Here is a 10,337-nt window from a genome sequence, read left to right as displayed (position 1 = left end):
CATTCCTACGTTGTCTAAGCAATCTCTGATTTCTTCAACAGTTGGTGTCATTTCGATATCTCCAAAGCGAAACACCATTCTCTCATCGTCCCAAAATCGAGTGACCACCTCAATGAACTCAGGCCATACTTTGAGATTCATTATCGACGGGAGGTGACCCAAGTGAATGGAAAGTTCTCTTTTCTGATACGCATTGAGATTGTACCACCACACACGGAGAAGGTTTGGCGTCTCAGTGACCATTTTGAAACTCAAGTGTTGCTTGGCCATCTACAAAAACATACAAAGAATTAGATACCCCCCGAACCCAAGACACAACAATTTGTCAAACAGCGCATACATCCTTCAAACACGTAAGTATGAACGTCCGTTCGGGCCGTGGGCCCTTTGGACTCAAGGTGGTCATTCTAATGGGCCCAACACGCCTTGGGTATTGGGTCATCTTAGGCCAATGCGCTAAATTTCGGGATTGAGTTTGGCTCTACGCTAGTCTTGACTAAGAGTGGGCTTGGTTTAAAGTGGATAGGTGACCCAAGCGGACAACTTGGGCTGAGACAGTTAACGACCGTTGACTATCCAGTAGCCAACTACATTCGTCAGGGTGCCTCGAGAACAATTTGGTTAACGAACGACTGCGGCCCGCATAATCGTCCTTTAAATGGAAATTTAAAATAATTGTCGTTTGACGAAATATGTCATGCCATGAATGCAACAGTTTAATATATACGATAAATAAAACAAGTAAACAGTTAAATCACATAGCCAAATAAATCAATCTTAAGGTTAGAACCATTCAAATCCCCAGCAGAGTCGCCATTTCTGTTTTATTTGGAAAATATATTTTTTGACTGATTTTAGAGTCGCCACTTAATTTTTAAAGGGAAATTAAGAAAAAACTTATTTTCAAAAGATCAAAACAGTAAATCTATTGAAATATTTAAAGCGTTCGAGTTCATATTAGCATTTCAGGAAGGGTTTGAAAGCACCCGAAATGCCCGCTAACACACGGTTATCCAGTAATTAACTATTTGGCTAATTGATTTTAAAATAAGGCATGCATACTTAAATTAATTAAGAGGTAAACAGTTTTAATACTTAAAAAAGATCTTAAAGGAGAAAGTGGATATTAAAAATATTATTTAAGTACAATATTTTGCAAATTTTCTTGAAAAAGTCTAGTAGAAAAATGTTTGCTTAATTTTAAATAGTTAATTCAACATGGTTATCTTTGGGGAGTTGAATTTTTAGAATCTTAAGATTAATTTAGCAAATAAAACATATAATAGGAATTGAATAGATAAGGAAAGGAAGTTTGGGCCCGAGTCTGGATCTGTCCGCCTGGGCCAGTACCTGGGCCCATTTTCGTTTTGGGCCTTTGGCCCAATTTTCACCTGTCCTAAGAACTAACAAGTAATAGTAAGTAAAATGGCGAGGGCTTAGGCCCAATAATAACAAAATACAATTCCGAATAAATAAAGGTAGGCTTTGGCCCGATCTTTTTCAACTCCCGATTTGCTCCGCTTTTCTTTCAATTTTGAGACCTGTTCGTCGATTTTTTATATCTAGCTGACTCGGATAAGAGGGGATATGGGCCTCCGTGGCCCAAAGGAAAATGCGAGGATAGAGTCCGTGAGGACCCCGGACAAATTTCACATGCAAACACGAAAATGAGAATCAATAAGTAAGAGTTATGAATAATATAGGAGAATTTATTATATTCTAATATTTACTACACTACCATATACTAATATTTATTACACTACTATATTCTAAAATTTATTATACTACCATATTCTAAAATCTATATACTACCGTAATCTAATATTCATATACTACCATACTTTAATATTTATATACGACTATATTCTAAACAATTATATACTACAGTACTTTAACATTTATATACTACTATATTTTAAATCTATCTATTGCCGTATTTTATTATTTACATACTACCATACTTTAATATTTATATACTACTATATTCTAAACAATTATATACTACCGTAATCTAACATTTATATACTACTACATTTTAAATCTATATATTGCCGTGTCCTAATGTTTATACTACCATATTTTATAGTTATCTACTATCATATTTTAATATTTATGATAAAAGATAATGTGTGCCACCAAGGGCCTTAAATTCATACACGAATGACACTTCAATGACCTTAAACGACTAAGCCTATAGTTAGAATTGAGCAGATGCAAAGCTTTAACAATAGCTAAATTAATAACCCATCCTAAAATTTCCAATTAGAAACAATTAAACCATGATCAACTAGTGGTCACGTGGATTTGAATAAGCCTATCACACCCAATCGTAAACCAACAACAAACAATAAAAAGGGCAAATATATATTCTAGTGATAAAAGCAATAGAAAATAAATGGGTCAAGACATGCTTCTCATCCCATGGAAACGATATAATTACACTTCAAAACGGAACATATGAGGCTGTGAAAAATAAATAAATTAAAATCCTAGAAACAGTTTGCTATAAACAACATTTGACTTATCTTGACAAAGTAATACACATAAACAATCTTTCCCTTCTTAAACAAAAGTGAACTTCCAAATAATGAGGTAAAGGTGGATACCTTATGCTCTCATGCAGTTAAGATAGCAAATGACTTATGTGATGCAAGAAAAAAATAAAAAAAAATAAAATAAAACAATGAACCTAAATGCTTTAACATGCACAAATTAATCAAAAATAATATTGGTAAGATAAGAAAGGAGTTCACATAATTTCCAGACTTGAACAATGAAAGGATTTTAGCGCCTACAAATTAATGAAGGAATGCCGGAAAGAATAGACATGTTTTAGCATATTTATGAGACCTAAGTCTAGCAACAAGATGATAATGAGACTAACATATCAAGGATCTAAAAAAGGATGGAGGAAGGACAGGCCACTGCCTCCAACAAAACAACAAATGGTGCAACATACGAACTCCACATCGACTAGCTTAGGATTTTGCCTCTAACACTCACGAAAACAACAACATTTACAAGAGCACGCCTTATGTCTCAAATGACCAAGACGCCTACTCCACTCAATCACTCGGCTACTACATAAGCGATGAATCGAGAAGAACAAAGGCAGTCGAGAAAAGAAGATAAATAAATCAACAAACAAGCTTCAATTCATCGAACAACACATCAACTAAAGAGCCAAAATTGAAACGAAGTCTACCTTTTAAAGTGCAGCGAGCTAAGACGAGACGAGCAGGGGGGCGAATTTCCACGACCACAGAAGAACTCTAACGAACCTCTGTAAATTTCAGCAACCAGCGAACGAGGGAGAAGGAAAATGAAAAGGTTTTTAAGTGTATTCTTGAAATGACTTTGCAGCTTAAGAGTTTTCCTCCTCTGTAAATTTTTTAATCCCTTTTTTTTCTCTCCTCCCCCTCTCTCCCATGAATAGGGGGAATATATAGAATAAACTAGGGTTCGGAAAAATGGGGGGAAAGGGCTGATTTTCCGGTTCAAAGAGCCCATTTCGAAATTCAAAAACCCCAAAATTCCTTTCACCATTAAGGATAGACATCCTTTTCTGAAATTTCTGCCCCATTCCGAAAAAGGAAAGGGGAGAAAACGCATGCCCCTGCTGCTACTGCGATTGTACAAACTGAAAAAGGCGTCTGAAGAAGAAGACAAAGAAAAACAGAGTGTTGCCTGGCTATGCGTATTGCACCGATTCACGCGTCTCTTCATGCCGTGATGATTTTCGTGAACTCGCTGATGTTCATCCTCGCGTGAGGCGCGTACACGCGTTGTTTGGAATTGTCGTCGACGTCTCTGAGCTGCTGCGTCGGTGCTGAAGATAAAGAAGAAGAAGAAACGTGGGTCTGGGGTCGGGTCTGGAAAAAGGGTTGTTGGAACATTGTATTGCTGTTAATTATTGTATTATATATGGGCTGGGCAATTGGAGTGGAAAAAAAAAGTTCTTGGTGGGCTGTGTTGGTTTGCTGGCAAAGTTGAAGAAAAAGGCCCAAAATTTTGGTCTTAAAATGGTTTTAAGGGGAGGTTAAAGATGGATTAGTATTAATTAATTAACGAGCTTCTTAATTTTGACGAAATAAAATAATTAACTTGATAATAATATAATTAATTTAAACATGAACTAATTAATTCAAACTCGTAATTATGATTTAAATTAAACCAAGTTAGTAAAACCCTTAGCTAAAAAGAAATAAAAATCTTTTGATATGATTTTCAAATATTTATAAAATATACTAATTAGACACATAATTATATAATAATTAACTTAATTATAAACTAATTAACTCGAAAAATATAAACTATTGATTAACCAAACTAAAACCAAATATTCAAATAAAATTAAGACTTTTTGAGGTGAATTTCAAATATTCATAAAATATACTAATTATACACATAATTATGTAATACATATATATTATCTAAAAATTATAAAAGGTGACAAACTATTTAAAATAACTTGCAAACTATTTTCATCATATTTTTTTCTTTTTTTGGAATTTTCTAAAACTTATTATTTTAAATCGTTTCAAATTGAAGAAGCTCGATGATTAATTTACATCGGGGAGGGTCGAAATTGGGTGTCAACAACTGTCCCTCATTTTACTTGGATTTATGCAAGAAATTCAAGGAAAATGAAATTGACTAATCCAATTTTAACCGACCACGTCGTCATCTTTTGGAAAAGGGATTTGGTACGGACTTTAAGAATTATGGCCGAACCCCGAGAATGGGTTTCCTACATATCTCAGGTTATATGAGAATTCAGGCCACTTGTAGTTCGATACGCTTGATTTGACGCACGATTTTGAAAGAATTCAAAAGTTATTTCGATATCGAATTATGGAGGGACCGAAACACTTGGGAATAAGATTTAAGGGAAAATGTTGGAACACAACCGAGTTTTCAACAATTATCCCGCCTACATATCCTCAACTCAGGGAATTAGGCTGCTTGTAGTTCGACTCGATCGGTTGGAAATGAAATCTATTATGCTAGATCACCTTTGGTTCCGAAAAAGCGACCGGAAAAGCGACAAAGTGAGTCGAGTATGAAAAAGAGGCTTGCAATCTCTTAGTCATGAATGTGGTGCACTTCACACCCATAATTAAGAACTTACACGGACATAATTTCCAAAGCTCTTGGTGCATCATCGCTCAGATTGGAAAGTGCTTCCGGTAGAGACCAAAAATTTCCGGATGCAAAACTGAAGCCGACAAACCTAAGAAAAACCCACATGCCTTCTGATAGTGGTGTGGTTTGATTGTGGTGGAAGTCGCCCCGCTGCTCACGTCCTAAGAGTTTGACACTCCTCTTTGGACTATGTCCCAGTTCGCTGCTAAGAAAAGGTTCCACGTTGTGCTGCATCCCTTTTGATGTCGTCCGCACCTGTGGTTTGTTTTGGAGATTCATCCTTTCGGATGCTCTCGACAAAGACTGAGATAAAACTCATTAGCATAAAAATGCAATTCAAATAGGAGACAATGTCTTTTACCGTGTTGACAGTTAATTTCTCTCCTTGAATATTTGACGTCAACTCTATCGGGTTTGACGTGAAGCAAATAAAGTTTGTGTCTCATATTTGCAATATAATCTTCAATGCACTCTTCATATGATGTCAAAGTAATAAAAATAGGTCGATGTAATATATTGATAGTTCTTTTGATGTCGTTTTCGCAAAGAAAAATGATGCGGTCGATATTGATCTTCTTGTGATGGGTAAATCTTTTTCTTGCGATGTATGAATCTCTTTTCGCGATGCATGAATCTTCTCTTGTAATGCATGAATCCTTATCCCGCAATGCATGAATCTTCTCTTGCAATGCATGAATTTTCCGCGATGCATGACTTCTTTTTCGCGATGCATGACTTTTCCGTGATGCATGACTTTTCCCTTGCAATGCATGACTTTTCCGCGATGCATGACTCTTTTTTCGCGATGCATGATTTTTCCGCGATGCATGACTTCTTTTTCGCGATGCATGATTTATTTCTCTTGCTATGCATGAGTCTTCTCTCTTGCAATGCATGACTTTTCCGCGATGCATGACTTTTTTTTCCACGATGCATGATTTCTTTCTCTTGCTATGCATGGATTTCTTTTCTCGCAATGCATGAATCTTTTTCCCGCGATGCACGAATCTTTTTCCCGCGATGCATGAATCTTTTTCCCGCGATGCATGAATCTTTTCCCGCTATGCATGACTTCTTTCTCTTGCTATGCACGGTCTTCTTCTTGCTATGCATGATTTCTTTCTCTTGTTATTCATGAGTCTTCTCTCTTGCTATGCATGAAGCTTTTCTCGCGATGCATGATTTCTTTTTAGGATGCCTCACTGATACCAAATGAAGATAATGTTTCACCGAGCAATCATATGTGATCTTCTGGGTATCTTTTGGGATGGCGGTATCGTCTGAATCGACAATATAATAAACATGACCCTCGGAGTAGTGGTATCATCTCATTTGACAACACGATATAAATGACTCTCCGGGTAGTGGTATCGTCTCATTCGATAATACGAATAAAAATGACCCTCGGAGTAGTGGTATCATCTCACTTGACAATACGATATAAATGACTCTTCGGATAGTGATATCGCCTCAATTGACAATATAAATAAAAATGACTCTCGGAGTAGTGGTATCGTCTCATTTGACAATACGTATAAATGACTCTTCGGGTAGTGGTATTGTCTCATTCGGCAATACGATATAAAGAACCTTCAGGGTAAGAATATTATCATATCTGATAATATAATGCAGATAAATATCCTCCAAGCATCTTTAGTTGCTGAAAAATAATAATATTTCTCTCTTCAAGGTTTTCATTTGTCCCATCTCCGAACGTAATTGCATGTTTATTATGAACCTTGCCTTGCTGAGAATTTGAATAAAGTAATGTTACTCATATTCCCACTTTTTGGTATAAGAAGCATAAAATATTTCCTGCATCCACAGAAAAGTTGTCAATTTGGGGAGTTCTTCACCCTTTTGACTTCTCCATATTCATTGAATGGAAGAATATGCCGATCTTGAGGCACCCTGTAGACCTACATCCATAGAAAAATTTGTTAGTTTAAAAATGAACTGATCTGTGTTGATCTCTTCAGTTGTCTGCTCCTTATCTTGCTATCCTCGGTTGATTTCTCCGGTCTCCCACTTCTTGATAGATAAGACAAAATGTTTTTATGCAAAATAATTGAAACATGTAGGAAAAGTTTTAAGAAAAAATAGATTTTCAAAAAGTAGCATTTGGAAAATGTCACTGCCAAGTGTCATGTCACGTCAAGCTTAATGAACGTCATTCGGAGTTGGTGTTTTGAGATCTGTCTGATCACATGTTGGGAAGTATTCAAAGTTGCTCTAAACTCTCGCTGAACCTTATTGAAATTTTTGAGGTCATCCTTAAAAATTTCTGTCCCAGTTAACTGTCTTGACTTATCTCGAGCTGTCGGTGAGCAAATCACGAAATTTTTGAGATCTTCTCAAAAATTTTGTCCCAGTTGCAAATCTCAAAGTAACTTCAGTCTCAACTTTGTTGGAAAGATCTTATCCTTGAGAATTTTTGAGTCCCACTCAAAAAATTCTGTCCCAGTTTCTATTGTGTAGAGAAATAGAAATCCTTACAGGAAATATGACCGAGCCCTTGTGGCGCCTACGTATCCCGTTGAGGCAGGAATCAGGTCAAACGTAGTTCCCCCTCAAGTATTAACAAAATATGAATTTTACAAAGAAAGCGACCGAGGCCGACATAGGCCGCCTACGTATCTCATTCTTGAGAATTCAGGTCGAACGTAGTTCAAATACAAAAGGAAGCATTAAAAGGGGATAAAGGAGTGACCGAGGCCGACATAGGCCGCCTACGTATCTCATTCTTGAGAATTCAGGTCAGACGTAGTTCATTACAAAGGGATAGATTTTAAACAAAACGATTACAAGCAAATAGAATGATTACAAGGAAATGACAGAAAATACAAACTGAAACTTCACACATAATATCTTTTGACAGCATCTGAGTTGATCGGTTTCGGCCATTCGGTGCCATCCATCTCCGACAGGACCAAAGCACCTCCAGATAACACTTTGCGAACCATGTAGGGTCCTTGCCAATTTGGTGCAAATTTCCCTTTGTACTCATTCTGGTGAGGGAAAATACGTTTGAGAACTAACTGACCAACTTCAAACATCCTGGCTTTTACTTTCTTGTGGAAAGCACGAATCATTCTCTGCCGATACAGTTGACCATGACAAACGGCAACCATTCTTTTCTCGTCAATCAGTGTTAACTGATCAATCCGCTTGCGAACCCATTCAGCATCACCCAATTCAGCTTCTTGGATGATTCTCAACGAAGGTATTTCAACTTCTGCAGGTATAACTGCTTCTGTTCCATATACCAGCAGATATGGAGTAGCTCCAACTGATGTTCTGACAGTCGTTCGATAACCCAACAAAGCGTATGGCAACATCTCGTGCCAACCTCTACGATTATCAACCATTTTCCTCAAAATCTTCTTTATGTTCTTGTTGGCAGCTTCTACGGCTCCATTCATTTGGGGACGATAGGCGGTTGAGTTCCGATGAGTAATCTTGAATTGTTCACATATCTCTCTCATCAGGCGACTGTTGAGGTTCGCTCCATTATCAGTAATGATGGATTCTGGAACTCCAAACCTACATATCAAATTGTTGCGAACAAAATCAGCTACAACTTTCTTGGTCACCGACTTGTACGAAGCTGCTTCCACCCACTTGGTGAAGTAGTCAACGGCAACCAAAATGAATCTGTGTCCGTTAGAGGCGGCTGGCTCTATTGGACCAATAACATCCATTCCCCAAGCTACAAAAGGCCAAGGTGAACTCATAGCATTAAGTTCGTGAGGCGGCACTCGAATCAAATCACCATGCACTTGACATTTATGACATTTCTGCACAAACTTGCAACAATCATGTTCCATAGTCATCCAAAAATAGCCGGCTCGAAGGATCTTCCTTGCCAAAGTGAGCCCATTCATGTGAGTACCACAAACTCCGGCATGTATCTGTTCAAGAAGTTTTGCAGCTTCACTAGCATCCACGCATCTGAGAAGACCTAAATTGGAGTTCTCCTATAGAGGATTTCCCCACTTGCAAAGAAATTGAGGGCCATGCGGCGTATCGACTTCTTCTGGTTGAACGTTGCATTCTCAGGATAAGTCCCGTCCTCTAAATACTTCTTGATGTCAACATACCAAGGCAACCCATCTGGTTCTGCTTCAACATGTGAACAATGAACAGGTTGCTCTTTTACCTCTATATCCACTGGATCGATATAACTTGTATCTGGATGTTTAATCATTGAGGCGATGGTGGCAAGAGCATCGGCTAACTCGTTTTGTGTTCTGGGAGTGTGTCTGAACTCAATTTTACGGAATCTTTTGCACAACTTCTGTATATACTGCACGTATGGTGTGATCTTTGGATTCTTCACAGCCCATTCACCTTGAACTTGATGAATTAGCAAATCTGAATCTCCAATAACCAAAAGCTCATGAATGTTCATATCAATTGCCATCTTCAGACCGAGGATGCAAGCTTCATACTCAGCCATGTTGTTTGTGCAATTAAATCGGAGTTTAGCCGCCATAGGATAGTGCTGACCGGTTTCTGACACTAAGACCGCTCCGATTCCTTTCCCTTGATGATTCGCCGCTCCATCAAAGAACACTCTCCAACCCGGGTACGTTCAGAAATATCCTCACCAACAAACGAAACTTCCTCATCGGGAAAATAAGTCTTGAGCGGTTCATATTCTTCATCAACTGGGTTCTCTGCAAGATGATCAGCCAAGGCTTGCGCCTTTATCGCCTTCTGAGTCACATACACAATGTCAAACTCACTCAAAAGCATTTGCCATTTAGCCAACTTCCCGGTCGGCATTGCTTTCTGGAAAATATACTTCAACGGGTCCATCCTAGAAATAAGGTATGTGGTATAAGAAGACAAGTAATGTCTTAATTTCTGAGCAATCCAGGTCAAAGCACAACATGTTCTCTCCAAAAGAGTGTAACGAGCCTCGTAGGGAGTGAATTTTTTGCTCAAGTAATAGATGGCTCGCTCTTTCTTCCCAGTTTCATCATGTTGACCAAGTACGCATCCCAATGCGTTATCTGAGACAGATAAATATAACAATAACGGACTCCCTTCTCGCGGAGGGACTAACACTGGTGGATTGGACAAATAGTTCTTGATGGTATTAAAAGCAGTTTGACATTCTCCAGTCCACTTGGTCGAAGCATCTTTTTTCAATAACTTAAAAATGGCTCACACACCACGGTGGATTG

This window comes from Solanum verrucosum, unplaced genomic scaffold, assembly GCF_900185275.1.
Source record: "Solanum verrucosum unplaced genomic scaffold, falcon-dt-bn FXZP01000025.1, whole genome shotgun sequence".
In the NCBI taxonomy this organism is placed as follows: domain Eukaryota; kingdom Viridiplantae; phylum Streptophyta; class Magnoliopsida; order Solanales; family Solanaceae; genus Solanum; species Solanum verrucosum.
The sequence above is the reverse complement of the archived record's forward strand: the minus strand, read 5'-3'. Positions refer to the sequence as shown.